Genomic DNA, 20671 nt, shown 5'->3' with positions numbered 1-20671 from the left:
CATCCGAATCTCTGACATGTACTGGGAAGAAGATGATCGGGAGTTGAAAGATCACTACGGAGAAACAGAATTAACATAGCTTCTTAAGGACTGAGAAGAGGAAGATGATCAAGAGTACAAGGATTACTATCGGGAGGCAGAATGAGGGTTCTAGTTTTTCAGCCAATGTGATTGGTCCAAAGAAACTTCCTTTCCCAAGGCAGGAGTTTAAACATGGAACAGTTGACTTGTTGGGGGAGATCAATCCTCCTCCGAGGAAACAGGCAAACCAGGCAGCAAGAAGGGCGAAAGCGAGCTGGAGGGAAGCCAAAAGTGAAGGATGAGGAGAGTGCAAGCAAGGTCCCAGGAGCCAGGACCGCTTACGTTTTTGCTGTTTGGTACCTCCGTGCTCCCTGAGCACTGGTGAAGCACCCAGCAGAGCGGATGCCCCGCTGCAAAGAAGCAGACACCAAGGAAGCTGCTGCCGAATGCGTGGAAACCTTGAACGTGACCGGAGCCTCCAGGGAAGCTGCAGCCACTCTGGAAACACTGGTAACTTCCAGAGAAAGGCAAACAAAACACAGGTTGCCCGGGTAGCGCAGGAGGGCAAAGGCGGAGGCCATGATAAAAGGGGCTGGGATCCTGGAAACCGAGTGCAAATCTGGGACATTCATCCATTTAAAAATCAGAAACAGAAACCAATTTGAACATTGTGAGTCTGGGACCTGCACCAATATGAGAAACTGAAACAAAACAAAAACAAATATTGCGAGTCTGGGAACTGCAACCAAAAAGAGACAGTCCATGTTGCAACTGTTGTTTGGCAGAGGGATAGACCAAGCAACAGTTCATGTTACAAGTCTGGGACTCGCAGTGTCATCGAGAGGGCAAAGACTTGGCAGGAGAGTATATCAAGTTGGATTGAATATTGTGAGCTTGGGAATCACACTCAAAGGAAAAGATTTGCTTGACAGGAGAGTATACCAAGGCAAATTGAATGTTGCGAGTGTAATAAAAATGCAAGTTCAGCGCGATACAAAAGAACGCACTTATCATCTGCGAGAGTAGATCTGTAAAAGGGGAGGGGGCCCTTTTCTGGTGTTATTGGAATTATATGCTTAATAAAACAAATCCATAAATACTGAGGCACAGGTAAGTATAATTAAACTTAGTGGTAGAACGAAATGCGGTAAATAAGCCTTAAAAGCTTGCTTCTGCAGAAATCGTGTGCTAGCATTTTAGGTGCAGCAAAGGCTGTTGTGGCTGGTGATTTAGTGCAGAGTCTGCGATCCCAGGCCAGTGCTGAGAGAAGTACACAGTGGTTGCTATTTTTTGAGGTCACAGATTACAGCTCACAGGTCCCGCCAACAAATAAGTGATACATGACCATTTAATAATTCAAAATCAGTTATGAAATATGATTTCTTAACGGAGCCAAAAAGAACCACAGAGGTTTCAAAAATCACCCTGTATAACATTTTCCCTGGGAAAATGGTTAGAGTTTCAGGGATATGCAACATTTGTAAAGCAGTATGTCTGTGGTTCAAGGCTCTGGTGGTGTCATGGTGGGCAGCCATTCTTATCAGAATCAGGATGACGCGACCAGGGCAGATTATTAAAGTTCCACTGGTCGTCTCAAAGGTTTCAATGCTTTCATTTTGTGCTGTCGGAATTGGGGGTGGATTGTGATGTCAAAATGTGTAATTGAGGGCGGTGTGAGAAGGTTTGTGGACCCAATAGTTGATCACAATTTATGTTTTTCTAGAAGGGGTCCAAAGTGCAAAGTCCAATCAGTTCTGTGTGGGGATATTTTTTTGTGTCACACAATCGCAAATATTTATTACTTTGCTTTGTACAAAAGTTCTTATTTTAGGGGTGTGTATATGACAGTGCCTTTTCATGCAGTTCTGTTCCGGAATCTGTTTGAATTGGCTGTCTCAGCTGAATCTGGGGCCCTGAATAAAACTGTGTTATTTCTTGCACCAGCCTACACTCCTTTTTGACTACCTTTGTAATTTTTGTGTGAGTTTTACAAGGCGATCCCCGACACACAAGTCTGGGACCCGCACCCAAATAAGAAGTTCCATTAAAGCATAATTCTTGGTAGGTCAGTCAACCAAGCAGTTATATTGTGAGTCGGGGACTCGCACCCAGGAGAAAAGACAGTACAACAAGTCCTGTACTTAGCAAAAGTAGTGTGCCAAGTTGCTAGCATAAATTGGCAAAGCATATGGAAGATATTATGGGAAATTATCTATTGACATTTGTTTAAGGCCTGAGAGGCCCCAGAAGGAGAAGAGTGCATTGAACAAGGAATTTAGGGGAAAGGTTTACAATCATAATCTTGGACATTGCTTTATTTCTGCCATTTTTACCCAAGTGTCTGGGAACTTTTCTGTTTATTGAACTCATGAAGAACATCTTTTCTTTCAGAAGAGAACATCCTTGCACAGTTTGTTTTGTTTTAGACACAAAAGGGACAGACTTTATAATTTAGACATTCTGACAGTTTCATTTGTTTTTTTAGAGGCAGGGAAACTCCTCTTAATTTTAGGGACAGAGTGGTATTTATCCACTTCTTTTTCAGATAATAAATGTTTTTGGCCAAAGACATGCCACCTTTGTGTCTGAGCCTTACTTCTATACCCTCACACGGCTTATGCATTTTACACATTTCTTTACATCTCTCAATGAAGTGAATTACAAACTTTGCATAGCATCCAACTAATCCAAGAACTGACATAACCCCTTGCCTCTCCTTTTGTATACTCAAATTTAGAATTTCCAACACCAGTTCTTTCTTTGGCTCTACCCTCTTGCTACTCTGATTCAGCCTCACATAAGTAATGGATGTCTTCCTCAACTTGCACTTCTCTCTTCTTAAAGACCTGCATCCCTGATGAGTTTCAGAAAAATATTAACTTTTGGTCATGCTCCTCCTCATTCGCATCAGTAACCAAAATGTCATCCTGGAAACAGAACAGGCATGTTTCATCTCCGATCATGGCGTGCATGATCAGAAAAAAAGCTGCTGCTGAGAATAGATTAAGCAGCATCTCTGGAATCGGTCCATCCCTTCCAGTATTATAAACATCATCAACTCTCTGAAGCAAGGGTGCAGGTTCATTTGATGATAGGTTGAGGCCAAATCAAGTGTGCTGAAGACCTTGTTCTCACCTACCAATTTAGCATGTCCCTAATATTGGGAAGTGTAAACCTGTCCACCACCACATTCCTTTTGCGTCCCTTCAAGTACACAGAGAGCCTGACCTGCACATTGGGCTTCCTAGCACCTACCATTGACAATACCCATTCCATTGTCTCAACCTGTTTAATAACGTTCTGCTCCTCAAACTTGAAAAACTCTGCAGTCAACTCTTCCCTAAGACAAATAGGAACATGTCAGAGGTTCCCTACTACTGGTGCTGGTCCATTTCATGGTGAATACGATGTGTATATGCCTTCAGGCACCCCATTCTCTCTGTGAACATATCCCCAGACTCACCCTCTATGTTCTGAGTTGGCTCTCTCGCCACCACCAACACCAACCCAGGTACACTTGGTCCAAAATGATGGCCATCTCACTTCGTTCACACCATCCCAGGAGACACCCTCCACACTTTGACACAAACAAATCCACCACTATCGTCCGCCCTTTACACATTAAGTTTACCTTAAATTCGCCAACAGTTTCAATCTTAACACCAATGTACGCATTATCACATACTTTGGGTTTAAGCAGCTTCTTGTTGTCTTGGGCCAGGAGGATAGCTCAGGGACAATGTGTTTGTTTTGGAAGCAAGACAACACAGAGCAGCACAGGTTCGAATCCCGGTCCCACGCTTAGAATTAAGTGCGTTATCAAAGATTTATATTCGGTTGTTGTTGTTCACATACAAATGTGTCACCCACATCTCCCAATCCACTGTTGTATAAAGTCTATTAGTACGAGAATGCAAACTCTTTTAGCAAGAACTTCGGCATGCTGCTTTCCCCCCTTTCCTGGCCTACTTCGCTCATAATAAAATTTCCACCACCAGTATCATCAATTTGTTCACAAAAATCACTCTCCTCCCGACATTGCAAAATTTCTTTAACTCCGCCCCTGGAAAAGTTTTTGCTGCATCTAGCGAAATGCCCTCTCTTTCCATACTTCCTGCACTCTGCATTCATTCCCAGACAATTTCCAGTGTTTGCTAAATAAAATGTGCTCCCACACCCAAAGTCTCTCTTCCTCCCCCTTCCCTACTGTCCTTGTCTCCAATGCCTTGTCCTTGGCCTCCAGACATTTGTGACCTAGAGAGAGGTCCCTGATATCTGGCCACCATTCCTGCCTGCCTTCTGTCTTGATGGCTGAATGTTCCTTCTTTTCTCCTCTGACGTCTTGGCTTCCAGTTCCTTGTCACACATCATCATGCGTTCTGTCTTTATGTCCAGAATTGTATCCAACCGCGGATCGCCCTTGTTCCATATCTCCTCTCTTATCTTGTGTTCCCGCACTCGCGGCATCAATTGATCTGAAATATGTTAATTGCAGGAATCATCAAGGCTACAATGGTTGGCTAGTGTAGAGGAGCAGCCAAATGCCTCTGCAAGAAGTCCTGCCCTACCACTACCTGTATGTTGGAAGCCTGAACCTGCACCATGTTTGCACCAGTAATTGTAACCATAATGTGACAAGTTTTCAAGAAAAGGTATCCTTTAAGAAAGCCATGCCAGATGTATGCCCAAAGAGATTATAATCTCTTGGAAGAGGTCCCCGAAGGAATAGGAAAACAAGAAGAAGAGAAACTGGTGATGTCAAAAAGATGAGTATGACACACTAAGAAAGGTGGTTGAAGAAGAGGATGTATGGACTCTGATGATGAAATAAGGAATCAAGTACATGTTCCCGTGTAGGAAAGAAGACTGCATGCGTACATGTGATGCACTAAAGACAATGCAAACCGTTTAATAACTGTACAGACGCTGTAACACAAGTAGATTAAGTGATCATACAAGCTGGCTATATGTAGTGAATAAATTGCAGGTAAAGCCATATATATATATATATATATATATAGGAACTGGACATGGGTGTCACAATTTTAGTAAACTCATATGCACAGAGAAAAAGGATTGGAAACTCTGTTGCAGCAAAGAATTAGCTGGGAGCTTGAATGAAGAGAGAAAAGCTGCTTGGCTTGATGTCAAGACTAGAACCAGCCAATAACTGGTTATCTGTTTTCAAAGGCAGATAACGTTTGAAGCCGGTCATCCCTTGATTAAGGCATAAGGAAGGATCAACATGGGTGCCAGGTTTATTCATTCAAGACAATTAAATGCTATGAAATGGGCTGAATCACGGTCTCCTGTCACATGAGCCAAGGATGAAAATAGGAGGTGGGCATGCGGACCAGAACTGTGATAAGCATGTACCCATAATCCCTTATATTCTCAGAGAAGAGAAACTACTACAAGGCCAATTTAAAAGATAAGTCTGCAAGGCGGAAGGCATGAGCGATGAGAGACACTGGGCTAATTAGCTGGGGAGGTGAAGTGAAGTTCACCCCGTGGCACCTGTGTCTGAGTTTACGTGCTGCTAGTGAGCTGGATGTTGCAGACCTGGCATGAAGCGTGTTCACCAATTATAGAGGGTCATATAACGAAGGGCCTTATACTTTAAGAACCCATAGTATTCTGTGTACTTAATAAGTGTTGAGGATGACATGCACTAAAGGCAGGTTTAAATTGGCCACCTGATAATAGATATCCTATCACAACCCATTCCCATATAGAAAGTATACTTAGATGTTCCCTTTGAACCAACCACAACTCTGCATATGTTTTTCTTATATAACACATTTTTACTATAAAAGTATTTTCTTTTTAATTAAATGCTTTGGGAGAACTTGAGTGAACATCCATTGATGTCCGTTTTAACTCCCTGTTTTAGACAATTGAAAATAAACCAGTCGGATGCGATTTTGCCAAATTCCTGAGTTGGTCTGATTATTTGGTGTAAGAGTTACTCTGCATCCCATCAATTGATTGATGTGTAACTGATAAAGGACCATATGTTCACTTGGTAGCACTGTCAAATGGTTTCGAAGACCCATCGACCTGTTAATCTTTAGAGTTTCAGATGATCGGACATCCTCCGCCATCTAGCCGGAAGATCGTGGGGTTTCATGGGGTTTCCTGTGGAGAGCAGCTGAATAGAAAAGTTACAAGAAAATTGAGACAGTGGGCAGGGTCCCTCTTTGACGAAATTCCTACCTGGCTTTCACAGGCGCTTTGCAGACAGAAGGCGAAAGTGGTTGATTAGAGGAGGAGACGATACTGAAGACCTTGAGCCAAACGATCAAATGGTGAGTAGATCGTGGGGAATGGCAAATTAAGGGAGCAGGGTTGTGGTAATTTAAAATGTAACAGAAGTAACAGGAAATGTTGTGAGAGGTGATAGTAGTAGTGCCTAACATGTCCTGCAATCAAGGAGTACAGAAGTGGTTGTCTTACACTCCAGTCGGAGTCTCTAGGATACGTATGGACGGGGTCCATATAAGATGATGATCTAAACTCTGTGGTCAGAGTATTGATTAGGGGCAAAGAGAGGAATAAGGGTGATCACCATATTTTTTTATGTTACGAGTCAACTGGTCTGTCTGTTTATGTGTTTATGTTGAAATAAGGTGTCGAAGAGCCATACGAATAGTTGTGAAGAAATTGAGATAAAGTCAAAAAGTTATACTATCTATCTAGGAAAGTGGTTGGTACCAATCCAGAGGTAGACAGAGAAAGTTGGAGAAGTGGAGGTTTTGAGCGGCGATTGTTGATGTGTGCTCTTATTTACTGTTTTAGGTGAAGGTATCTTTTATAAAGTCCGGTAAGTATTGACAGTCAATTGAGACTTGTCACAATGGGAGATGTTACTCCTCTCATGCTTTTATGTAAGAAATTACTGAAACATATGCCCAAGCTCAAACAGTACAGTATGGAATGGGTGAAGGGCACGGCAGATAAGATGTTCATGCCATGACCACAAGTGGGATCGCTGTCAAAAGCGGTATTGCAACATATGACCACATACTTGCATGCGGCGTGCAAGGGGAAGAAGTTGGAGAAAAGGTTAGCTATTTATAGCATTGGAAAATGTATCAAGAAGAGAAGGAAGATCCGCCACCTGAGGAGTGGATGCTTAGTCAAAGAAAGGAGGACAGTGTTGAACCTTCAGCTCCCCTTCCCTTGCCTGAATTGAAAGGCGTTGATATGAAAGATGAAGGGATGTATTCATTAAGGGAATTAAAAGTGGTAGCAGGATATTGTAACCCGATATATGAACCGCCTGCTTATAGCAGTGACGATAGTCCAGAAGAGAGTAAGAGAAACAAGGAGCTCTTTAAGATCATACAAGACAAAGAAAAGAAAAGTGAGCGATCGAATGTATAGACAGAAAGAGAACGGGAAATTAAGAGATAGAAAAGAGAGCACGATAAAGCTGACGAGATAACGCTTGTGCAGAATGAAAGGATGGGAGGACAGACATTACTCAAGCTAGATGGGAAAAGCATTGAGGAAGTAAGACAAAGAGAAGACAAGGATGAACAAGGTAGAAAAGAAAGGGAATGTGAAGAAAGATTGAAGGAAGACGAACTTAAAAGAAAGAATAAAGAGCGGCAGAAATAGATGTATCAGGAGGAGCAACAAAAGAAAGAAGAGAGGGCAGAAGAAGAAGGGAAGTATGATAACAGGCAAAAAGCAATAGAAGACAGGGACAGACGAGAAAGGAAAAGAGAACAGGAGGAAATGCAGAAATTAAGGGACAAAATAATATAGAGGTGAAGAAAAGATGAAGAAAGGAGGTCAGGAATAAGGAGAGAAGAGATAAGGCAAGAGGAGGAGAGAATTAGAAGGGAGGCAAGAAAATGAAGGGAATAAGATGAAGAGTTAGAACATAAGAAGAGACGAGAGCTTGATATTAATCAGATTCAAATGGAGCTGATGGAACCAAGTCCAAATTTACAATGGGAAAGAATAGAAGAGTTTCTTCCATCAAAGGGAGCAACGTCAGGGGCGTATAGAGCAGCGTTAAATAAGGACTTCGAGATAGGAAGCATCGGGTATAGTATCAATAAAGCATATCAGGAATTAAAAGGAGGTAGTAAATTGGGAATCTAAGGGAAGGGAGAGCAATCCCCGGCATTTCAAGTACAAAGTAAAGAATAGAATCCATTCAGTCTTGAGCAAAGAGCCTTATCCTTAAGCAGACTAACATTAAATAGGATTGAAGAGGACGAAAGTCATACGAGTTGGGGACTAGACATGCCAGACGAGGAAAGCGAATCCTTCTGTGGGGAAGAGGTGTATGTGTCCCAGAGGGAAGCCTACAGACGGACAAGGAAGTAAGATAGTCAGATCTGGAACAACCTAAGGATAGGACGCCAGATCCCATACCATATCCAGAATGTCCCAGAGGACAATCACATAGTTAGAAGGGAGAGTCACCATCATATGTGAGCAGATTAAGATCATTACCAGAGAGAAAATGGTCTGTAACGATCATCCCTACCATGGATAGGCAGACGATGGGAGCTAATTGCAGGTTAGGATTTATGCAGGTTCCCTTATTGGAAAAAGGGGGAGCAAAACCACAGTATATTCCTTGGCCGCAGATGGACAAGGATCATTTAAGGTGCAAGGTCCTAAATTTGACATTGGGTGCGGGAAGATGGATTTATGAATTAGAAAAGATGACTGAGGAAAACACATTGGCTATAGGGGACATTAAGGGTCTCTTGCCAGCCATTATTGGAGAAAGAGCTGATGACATATGGAAGAGAGCAGGCTATTCAAGTGTGACAGCCCAGAACACAGCACACAATGGAGCACCATTTAATAATTGCAGAGCAGATGTCTGGAGGGCTCTCAGGGTACAGTATCCCGATACATCAGACATGGGTGCAATCATGACACATAAGATGAAGGAAGATGAAGAACCTCTTGCTTATATTCAGGATATTCAAGAGCGTTGGACTCTTCAAATGAAAGAGCCGTGGGAAAAAACAGTGGCACTATTTTATGTCAAGGGTTGCCAGAGCAAGTGCAGAGGAAAAGGAAGAAATTAGTGGGGATGGAAGCCAAACCTTGGGCTGAGATAGAGTTGACAATAGTGCATCACGGTTATAGGTCAAAGTATTGAATCAGAAGGATCGAATGACAAAAGGGTTGAATCAAAAGGACCGAAAACAAAAGGGTCGAATTTTTTGTGGTCAAAACCACTTTTTTTTCCAATACGGAAACCAAAAAAATATATATATTTAAAAAAAAAAAAATTCGACCCTTTGGTTTTAGGTCCTATTGACTCGACCCTTTGGCATTCGATCCTTTTGGATTCAAACCTTTGACCGGAAACCGTGCATCACTGTTGGCTGCTGCAAGAGAAAAACAAGAAGAGAGAGGAGTTTAGGAAACACAAGGAAGCTAAACTAGTTCAGAAGAAATGGTCAAAATATGCCATATAAGGTGCGCTATTGACAAGTGACGAAGGGGCTAGGGATACAGCAAGCAGTGGGTACATCACCGGCGAATAATCAGTGCCCAATGGACCAAGGAGGAAATGGGTCTATGCCACAAGGAAGAGGTATGGGATACAGAGGAAAGGGTGGATTCCAAAACAATCAATGAGGGTTTCAAAATCGCAAAATGAGAATCAGAATGTACAAGGTGGATTTAACTAAGGGGGACTAGTCAGACAGTCACCCCCTTTATGTTGGACTTGTGGGATGGTAGGGCACATTTTGCGTGTTTATGTGGGAACCAAGGGAATGTACAGAATGGAAAATTCACAAGATGGGGGATAGCTTATCCCCCACCATATTGCACAAGATCAGACAGTGTATCAGACACAGGCGCCGCAAATACAACAGGCACAGCAACCAGAAAAAGTACAAATGAATCCACCACAAGGGAAATCGCAACACGCCTCCATGCAGGCACAACAGTATGCAAACACGGGACAATTATTAACACCTAGAATAGGAGGTGCCACAGTAGTAGGAGGAAATCCACTCACGGGTACAGGGGTGTGCATGTATCCACAATAGAATAGCTCACAGGGTGGCTTGACGTGTTCAGTACTATCTGTGACACCAGACCCCCAAGAGGAACCAAGAGACGATGTGACAATTAGAGGTAAATCTTTTTCTTTCCTAGTAGACACTGGGGCTACTTGTTCATGTATACAAAAAGGCAAAATGTCCAATGTTGGGAATTTCCATGAATGCTGAATGGTTCTCTGGAGCTACGCATCAAGTTTGTTTAGTGATGAATTATCAGTCTCTATGGGAGAGTGTGACACACCTGTTCCATTATTGTATTCACAACAGACACCAGTTAACATTCTGGGAAGAGATTTGATGATGAAACTTAGAATGACGATTTATTTTATTGACGAAGGAATAGTGTGTTCCACTACTGGAATACATTATATGAATGTGGGTGAATTTATATTGGCATTCACAGGGCAGGTGCGAGGCGTCCCAGTGGAGCCAGAGGTTTTTCTTCATGGGGTGAGCATTCTATTAACATGGCTACCTGGCTTAGTGGGAAAAACATATGGACGAAGAGTGGGGATAGACTATCCCTCTAGATTAGAAGCAGCCATAGTACGAAGGGAAATGGCAATGATCGAAGGAACAGATGATGAGGGCAGGCAATGGAGGACAGTGATAGCTCTCGACGAAGGGTATAGGCTAACAGACATCCCTGACAATGACATGTTTAGGGATGATCCACCAGACGATGAAGTAGTGTTTCAGATGAGCATCACTTACTGGATAAGGATAGAGAAAAGGGAAGTCCCACAGTGAAGGGCAATAATGCAGCAGCAACCAGCATTTTTTTGACAAAGACTTAAAAAAGGTGCCACGCGTCCTATGGACTACAGGCCCTTATGACGTAGGGCTGTTAAAGGGGGCAGGGGAAGTCAAAATATAGCTAAAATCACATTTTCAAAGAGACAACAAGGAACCAGGCCTTTCTCAACTTTGGAACCTTCCAAAACTAAAGGGAAAGTACAAATGTGGAAAATGCTCAATTTGTCACCACTCGATTAATGGTAAAAAATAAGTATTGATACCAAATGGCAATACTAGACCCATAATGGACTTTATCAATTGCAATTCAAGAAGCATTGTGTACGCAATTCAATGCATCTGTCAAAAATTATATATAGGAAGCACTACAAGACCACTGAAACTTCGCATACAGGAACATATACAAAATATAAAACAGGAAGATATCAAATTTCCATTAGGCTTCCATGCCCATCAAAATCACCAAGGAGTATCAAAAGAAAATATTAAGGGGTCGATTCATGAAGCAAATGTGCACCGAAAATCCCAGCGCAAGCAGGCGCAAGGTGGCGCAAGCGTGAGAAACCCAGCGCATGCGCACGCGTGCGATTCAAGGAAGACGCTGCGCGTGTTTACCGCTGTCCGTGCGTCAAATCTTGCCATGGCGCACGCGGACACACACAGCGTGCACTACGCGCACAGCAAAAGCGCACATAGCGCGGCGCACACAACCAAAGTGGGCGGAACAGTGGGCGTAACACGCGGAATGGGGAATAACGCGTCAAAAAGAAGGCGTAACTGGGGAAGTACTGCAGGGAACTACACGGAACACCCACACGCACGCGAACAACCCGTATTCATGGATTCGAATACGTGAAACCCGCGCACGGCAAAAGACGCACACAGGCGTCAACGCGTCCGCCACACGAAGGCAGGCGGAAGCATCCCCACGCACAGTATAAAAGTGCACGCAAACAACAAACACATATATACAGCTACGATGAATGCCCCATTTGTCGCAGCACTGATCGTGGGACACCGCAGGAGGAGGAGAATAGCCAGGGCACGCATTTTCGCACCACGGACAAGCCTTTTTGGGATGCCTGACGACCAGGTCTACGGCAGCTATAGGTTTCCACCCCATATCATCCTATACCTGGCCAGGGAGTGGGAAGATGACCTTACATCCCCCACCCTTTGCTCCCAAGCATTGAGGCCCTTGGAGAAGGTGCTCAATGTCCTGCATTTCTTGGCCACTGGGTCATTTCAGCGGACTACTGCCATAGTGGGGGGGGGTCTCACAGGCCATGCAGTCACGCTGCCTACACCAGGTACTGGCAATCATGACAGCGCGCCCCTCAGTCCGCAGGCACATATATATGCCCAGAACACCCGCAGAAAGGCAGGCCGTTGTCCTGGATTTTTTCAGGGTGGCACACTTCCCCAAAGTGCATGGTGCGATAGATTGCACCCATGTGACCCTACGTCCACCTAGGGCCACTGAGCACATCTACCGAAACCGCAAGCACTGGCATTCCATCAATGTACAGAAGGTATGCGATGCAAAGGGAAGCATCACCTCTGTCTATGCAAACTACCCTGGCTCCACCCATGACAGTTTCATATACAGAATGTCCACCCTGAGCCGGGCCCTGGAAGCTGGGCAGCATGGCGACACCTGGCTCCTAGGTGAGTACAAATGCCCTTGCACATGAATGCATGTCACACACACACACACAAATACACACACGGCAATAATCACAACCATTTACACCTCCCCAGGGGACAGTGCCTACCCTCTGAGCAACCACATGATGACGCCAATCCGGAACCCCACCACACCACCCCAGGTAAGATACAACGCCGCCCATATTGCAACCAGGGCCATAGTGGAGCGCACATTCGGAGTGCTCAAGTCAGGCTTCCGCTCCCTTGACCGCTCTGGCGGGCAGCTACTCTTTGCACCCCCAGTAGTGTGCAGGATCATTGTGGCAGCATGTGTCCTGCACAATGTTGCAACACGGCAGGGCGTACCGGTGGACATGGTAGTGCCCCCACATCCCCAACCAGAGGCACAGGCGCTGCCCATGGGAGGGGACAGGGCATGTGGCGAGGAAGCCCGGACCCAGCTTGTGGCCACATTTTTCACCTAAACTCCCACCCCTGCGGAGTGCACACAGGCCTGGCACATACCAGGTGACAATCGATGATGACAAAGAGACAGTCAACTGTCACAACCCTACCACCCTGAGATAGTTGCCATGGAAGTGCCACATTGTCTGCATCCCTAAACACAAGCTCTCCTGTGTGACCAAAAGGTACACATATGACATGACATGATATGGCATTTGTAACGTGCCTATACACAAGTGTTTCAAGGTGCGACGAGGCAGGGAGGGGGGAACAAGGGAAGACAGACAACGATACTACTAGGCCAGGTGTCATTTAGATTGCGCAAGTGCAGGGGTAGGGGGAAGGGAAAAGTGCAAGGGGAAGGGGAGGGGGGAGTGCAGTACAGGGTAAGTAGACTAAAAAACAAATAAATAGGCCAGCTGGTGGCAACTGCAAAGGTAAGTGCAGACAAGTGCTGGGAAGGGGGGGCTGTAGGGATAGAGAGACAGTCCCGCAGTGCAGGGGTTGCCAGGGAGGCAGTGCAAGTGGAGAGTGGCTGGGCCAGGGACCGAGGTCGGTGAGAGTGGCCCAGTTGCAGATCCAGTGCAGTTCCAGTAAAGAATTTAGCAAGGGAGAGGGAGAGAGAAAGCAGAAGCAAAGAGCAAGGTCTTGAGGTGCTTCCGGAACCGGAGATGGTTCTCCTTCAGTTTCAGTGAGGCAGGAAGGCTGTTCCAGAGGGAGGCCCCTGCCGAGGAGAGAGATCTACCCACAGCTAGTTGCTTTGAGAAGCGAATGACCCTGACATGCAAGGTGTGAATCACACACACCTGCAAAACAGGCCATGACCATCACTGTTATGTCACTCAAACCCTCCCAAACCACACCATGACATGGCAAGCAATAGCCATACACCAACACAGTACCAATAAGGTACACATTGCCATGTCAAAAATGTACAGTGGCATCAGACAATGATGCCTGACATGGAATCAGATGAAATGACTGACCAACAACCTCCCACCCAAAATAAGTAATTCCCAAATGCATTACAAAAGTTGTAGACGTAACATAACAATGAATGCCTGTCTACATGCACATTGTGCATTGCAAAATCAACACTGCAGCTTCTGTGTGCTGTGTCCAACTCTTGCAACACACTGCTCAGCGCACAGCACAGTGAACAGCTATTGTGTGTGATGCACACCCTGAGCATCACATCTAAGCGACAAACCACATCAAAAAGCAAATTAGGCATGTACAGGATCCATAATTGGTCACAGAACATGTGCTGCAGGGACACAGTGGGCACCAGAAGGCAAACAGAGTGTACACGTGGATATCCAAGGGTGGTTGTACATGTAGTGCATCATAGTGAAAGTGTGTGGGTCAGTAAGGACATGCACTCAACATATGCATGTGCAATCAAGTGACCATCAGTGTCCTCTACACATCACATGTGAACATTCACCATGTGTACACCCCAGCATGTCAAACCACAACTATCCCCTCACGCCTGAAAGGTAAACACAACACATGAACAGGCATTGATCAGCAGAACACAACATGTACATAGGATACCACAATTACAATGTCAGGGTTCCCATCACACTGCAGGGCAAGGCAACTATCAACAACAAAACACCCCCCCCCCTCACAAATGACCATGACCCACTGAACAACTGCACCTGGGTCATGGAGCCTTCAACCCTCAATTTCACCTGGCCACAGGATCACCCTTCCCCTTCATCACCATCTCCCACCTTGTGTGTAAAAAGGTGCCTGCACCCTCAGAGTCCACCATCATTTGCAAAATCACAAAATCCAAGCCAGAAAAATGAACAAGAACATCCTCCAGTAGATGACTTGACGTAGCAGTACCTCACAAAGGCCAAGTACTACCACAATGATGTAACAACCATGGTAGCACAGTAAAACAATGTCACAACAGGATGTGAACCATGTGTGGTACATAACATAGAATGATGCACCATGAACGGATGTGTACTGTCACAGGTCCCGTGTACAGGCGCAGGAGTGGCACGAAACAACCACCCCCACCGTGGCCCGGGTGCCTGCAAGGTCAAACTCACACAGGCCTCTGAGACCCTGGTGGGGAAGGAGGGTCAGGGATATGCAGTCGGGACAAGTGTTGGCACACTGGATAACTGGAATGAGTGGCAGGAGAGGGGAGGAGGAATGACACATGAAAGTAGGGAATGCACGAAAATGTACGACCTGCATGAACACATACACAATCCGAAAAAACTTGGACATCATTGTCATGGCCTTCTGTAGTCCAGGCCTAGGAGTGGCACAAACCAACCACCCCCTCTAGGGTTTTGGCGCCTGCAAGTTTGGGGCTTACAGAGGCATCCGCAACCCCAGCGGGGAAAGAGGGTTAGGGAACGTTGCTTGGATAGGTACAGGAAGCAGGAACACCGGGTAGAGGGTACAGGGTTTAAAATTGGATAGGACTCCGGGTGATTAGGGGAAAACAAACATACCAAATTGAATTACACATTCATCCATGCTTTAGTGCACCCCCCAGCAAGCCTATGCAGAGCAGTTTGAAAGAAAAACAACAAGACACTTAGCTCTGGTTTTGAGTGCTGGCCTCCTGCCTGCGCACTCTCAGGTGCAAAGAGCACTTCTTCTTACAGGAGCACTTCAATGTTGCAAAGAGAGCCACAGTTAATAATCTGTCCGTGCCCATAACACAAAAACACACCACCAAACATGCCCCATAGCAACAAACTACTCTACAAACAGACAATCTGGTGTAGATGCTTCGTACCCATATGTAACATTACCCCTGTGATGGGTCATAGACAGTCAATGCAGTAAGTCAGCCGGCGGTGGGTGCGTGGCAAATGGAACACCAATGTGTCACAATTCACACAACATGCAATGTTCCCTGGGTAAGCAGACAGACCCATATAGCAAGGCATGACTTCAGAACAAGTCGTGTTCCACCATGACTGAAATAATGTAGGCAGTGCATGTTTCAAAATGTACATGGAAATGAAATGCACTGCAACCGAGTATGTCCCTTGCTGTATGTCCCTGTGAGCTGCCCCTTTCCATGTCTCGGAAGGCTACATGGTTGATACAAGTGCCTCAATGGACCTTGGTGTACCGGAGGGTATGTGCCACTGCCCCTGCAGGTGCCCCAGACAACCTTACAGTCAACAGCCATCAGTCCACCAACACATCTGAGCTGCATTGTGGGCTTCAACACCAATATTCGTCGAAGCTCACCCTCAGTGCTGTTACTAAGCCTGCATGTGCAACTCGCCTGGTGCAAGCTTTGCTGTGTTGTGGCCCCCCTGTGCTGCTCACCTTGCCTGGAGTTCCTTGGAACATGTCAGCAGTTCTAGGATGTAGGTCTGCAATCCCTGTGCCTCTGCTTGTGCACACATGTGCATGTGGGCACCAACAAACGTGTCCAGAATTCAGACGTCCAATGGGCCATGTCTGCTGGCAAAGGTGGTCTGGAGGTTCATCCCCCTGCAGAAAGGGCATGAAACACATGATTAATGCTTTAAAGTCATCTGTGTGTGTCTCTTCAGGCATCTCATTACTGGACCATGTCAGAGACTTACATCAGAAATCACACCATCAGTCCGCCTTTCACATCCAAAGTGTGGAACACACTATCTACGGCATGAATTGCAACAAGCACGTGTACAGTAAAGATAAGAAACATACTACACAATGCATAGCAATGAATGTACACATTAATCATGAAACACCCCATCTAGCAAAAGCTGAACAGTGGATAATAACACCGCAATCATCCCCACTAGGGGTGTCAACACAAGTTACACAGCACCAGACATGCCACAGATATGACAGTCCAAAGCCCTTGTGTAATAGGCTGTCACACCAAACCATCCTTGCAAGCCCATGGATAAGGGAGGCAGGAGTGGCATATGTGAGTCAAGGACCCCAAGCAGCAAACACATACACAAGACAAGCCTGAAGGGCCCAGCTGGAACAGACAGTGGATGCCTTCAAAAGCCACAAAGCACCGCACCGTCACATGAAAGCACAATAGACACGCAATTTTAAACTATATTAACTAATTACACTAAATATGAAAAACCTACATTACCTAATTAAACTAACTATCAAACAGAAACTTAACTAACTAAACTAAAAAAAAAATCAAAAATGGCTACATACGACCCGGGGGGGAGGGAAGGTACCCAGGAGGGGGGAGGTACAGGGTGCTGCTCAACACCCACATGCGATGATGCTGAGCCAAAAAAAAAACTCCATGGGCTCAACGCCTGCACAGCCCGACCTATGTGGGAGATAGATGGTCGTCCAAGTCTGGCTCATCCTGGAAAGGAGGACGTGGCACAGTAGGCTGGCCACGCCTAGCCGCAGCTTGCCCCTCGTCGGCAGCAAGTCTGCCGGACGGGTGAGCCTGGTTCTGTGTGGCGATGTGACGTAGGTCTGCATGCAGAACCTCATGTGATACACGTGCTTCCTCTTGCAAGGTAGCACGTGTAACACAGAGTTCCTCCTGCAAGGCCTGACTGGACAACCGCTGCTCCTCCCAGCAAGCCTGTAGCTCAGCCGAGATGGTACGCTCAAGCTGTGCAAACCTCTCCTCTGCCCGCTGCCTCTGGGACATCATAAGGACACCCAGAGTGGATTTGAGGGAAGCATACTCCTCCCTCAGGGCATCCATGTGCGCCTCTGCGTGAGCAGCAATTGCTTGATGCAGAGACGACATTTCAGCCTGGCGTGCCCTGTCTGAGGCCGCCATGCCCAGCCTGAGCAAGCGGGCCATGGACCGTGCCGCCTGCTGCTGGAGAAGCACCTGCCTAGCAGGGGGGAGCACAGATCGGGCCACACGCTCCATGCTCTCAGTGATGTTCTCCATTGCTGCCCCCTGCCGTTCTGAATTGGCAGTCATGTCTTGCTCCCACTCAGTATACTGCGGTTGCGCGCGGCGACCGCGTTGCTGGGCTTGACCCCTGTGGGACCCAAGGACCGGGTGTCCTCGCTGTGTTGGCATCGCCCACGGCTGCACGACTACATGCCCCCGTCGACGTGATGTCCCAGGCACATCAGTGACTGGTGTGGAGGGTGACCCTGTGTCCCGATCCACCACGGGCGGAGGAACCAAGACTGTCTGATCCCTCAGTGCAGGTGTCACGGACAGAGGAGTGTCCACATCAGAATCACTCACCCCTGACACGTGGACTTGATGCTCATCCAACTCAACATGGACGTCAGAGTCGTCATCAAGGCTGGACTCATAGGCAGCCAGAGACAAGATGGACTGTAGCACTTGGGGGTTTTCGTGGCCTACCACCCCACGACCCCCACTTGTGCCGGGTTGATGTAGTGGTAACAACCCTGTGTCTGGCATGACAACACCATCCTCCGCCTCCATTGCATCATCACCTGAAAAATAGAGAGAAAAAAGGTCACTACACATGTCAGAAGCACACAACACACACACACACCGACAACAAACGCATCAGGCAGACATGTGACACACAACATATAACCTGGCATGCATGCTGGGTCAACTTTGAATTGCTTCTGTGATCAGACCTGTTGAAAGGTGGCATTTTCCATGGAAGTGGGTCTATGCAGTGTAGAAAATGTGTACGCCACTCACTACCTACATGTACAAGGACTCCATGGTGTGTGTCAGGAAATGTGAAGGCAGTGCAAGGTCAAATTCAGGCATCACGTGCATTGTGCATTCAATGTGTACCATATCTAGAAGCCAAGCACCCCTCCACCCAAGTACAAAAGCAGGGATGCCTAGCATGGTATCAAAAGGCTGACCATAGACCTGTGTATTGACAGGCAGTGTTGATTGGCATCAACAGTTTAATGTGATTCAAGTGACAACACTGCAAATGATGATGGGACAGTAAGCAGGACACATGATGAAAACTCTGGAGGCCGCCCACGTGTGAAGAAGACACTACAACAGTTGGACAGAGTCATTGGCCATTAAACAGGCTGAGGCCTGTGAGCCACACAGATTGTCAGACCCTAAACATGTGTGCAATGCAGTACTGACCCACAGTTGACATGGGAAGGCTGATGAGATGCCATGCAATGTATGTCACCCAGGACTTGTATTACAGTGATCATCCAGTCAAGGACACATAGGGGCATGCATGCAATGCACATGGAGCATGAATGGGCACTCATGTCCCTGCGGGACATCTAACCTATGCACAGTACAAGTGAGATACCCTGCATCAAGTACTAAGGCTGTACCACACGGCATATGTCTGGCAGATTGTACGCTGGAAGTTAGCATCTACACAGGACACATGAACAGGAAAGTACACATTGGCAAGATTGAAGCAGACCAGTGCAAAGGTGGAACTGGGGTGCAGAGTGGCGGAGGAGGGGCAAGGGAGCATGCCTACATGGAGTCCCCGCATGCAGGTAGAGGAGACATGCACGTCAGTCATGCAATGACATTGTGCCTGGGCTGAGAGGAAGGTCACCCCACGCCACATGCAGAAGGGCCAGTGAGCTGGAACATGGACCGGAGGGGCATACTTGTAACCAGCATGTCATTAGGGTGCAATAGTGGTGATGCGGACAGTCCCCGTATGCTCCACATGTCCACCATCCAGCAGAGCAGACATGCATCACGGAAGCATTGCATTACTTACACATCAGAACCATGTACACGTCACATGTAGTGGCAATCATGCACAACACATCCCACAAGTGAAACACACACGTCCTCAACAAACACGCATCAACACTCACTGGACTGTGTATCAAAGTCCAGCATCTCTCCCACTCCTTCGACCAATTCAGGTGGTATGAACTCTGCAACGAGTGCCTCATGCGGAGTGAGCTCTTCCTCCTCTGGTGCAGGCCCACCGCCAGTCACCAGAGTCAAGTTGTAATTAGAGGCACGCTTAGCCTTAGTGCTGCGTTTGATGTCATTCCAACGCTTTTTGCACTCTTGCGCCGTGCGCAGCTCATGACCGAATGAACTGACATGTTCCGCAACATGCTTCCAGTGGGTGTCACGTTGGGCAGCCGTAGTCTGACTATTGGCACCCACTAGCATGTCACGGCTGTGGCCCCGCACGTAGCCCACAAGGAAGCGCAGTTCCTGCTTGCAGAAAGGCTTCTTCCTCGACGTGCAGGAGGTCGTGGCTGTGTGTGGGGTCCCAGCCTGTGCTGCAGGTGCAACCTTCCTCCTCTTGGACTGTGGCGCAGACCCTGGCTGGCTAATGCCGCCCTGACCATTATGGCCAGTGGGTTCGGTGGATTGAGCCAAGGGAGTGGCCGGTGGATGGACGACCAAAGGCCTGACTTGTGTCAGTGGCATCTGGGTGCCCTCTAATGGACCCTGCGCAGCAACATCAGCTGTGGCAGGGTCATTGACCGCAACGGTCCTGGTTGGCAGACTCACAACCGGGGTGTTGTTGGGTGCATCTGCCCCTGCACTTGCCAACACCCAGCTGTTCGGGGCAGCAGATGACATTACTGCCCCAGGGACACGTGTCTTGGTCTGAGCAGCCCTGTCTGCCCATATGGTTTCCCTCCTGGCCTGTTGGAAATCTACCAAGGGCTCCTCAAGTGCCAACGCAGCCTGCGCTGGCAGACCCTGAGCCTGGGTGGCGGTGTCCACAGCTGCACATACAGCGAACTGCTGCCCCCGCTCACCTTTAACCCGTGCTGAGGGAAACGCCTGCGCGCATCACGTCACTTACGCACATGGGCCCTTTCATCAGATA

This window comes from Ambystoma mexicanum, chromosome 3p (genome assembly GCF_040938575.1).
Source record: "Ambystoma mexicanum isolate Mex_15411 chromosome 3p, UKY_AmexF1_1, whole genome shotgun sequence".
Classification (NCBI taxonomy): domain Eukaryota; kingdom Metazoa; phylum Chordata; class Amphibia; order Caudata; family Ambystomatidae; genus Ambystoma; species Ambystoma mexicanum.
The sequence above is the reverse complement of the archived record's forward strand: the minus strand, read 5'-3'. Positions refer to the sequence as shown.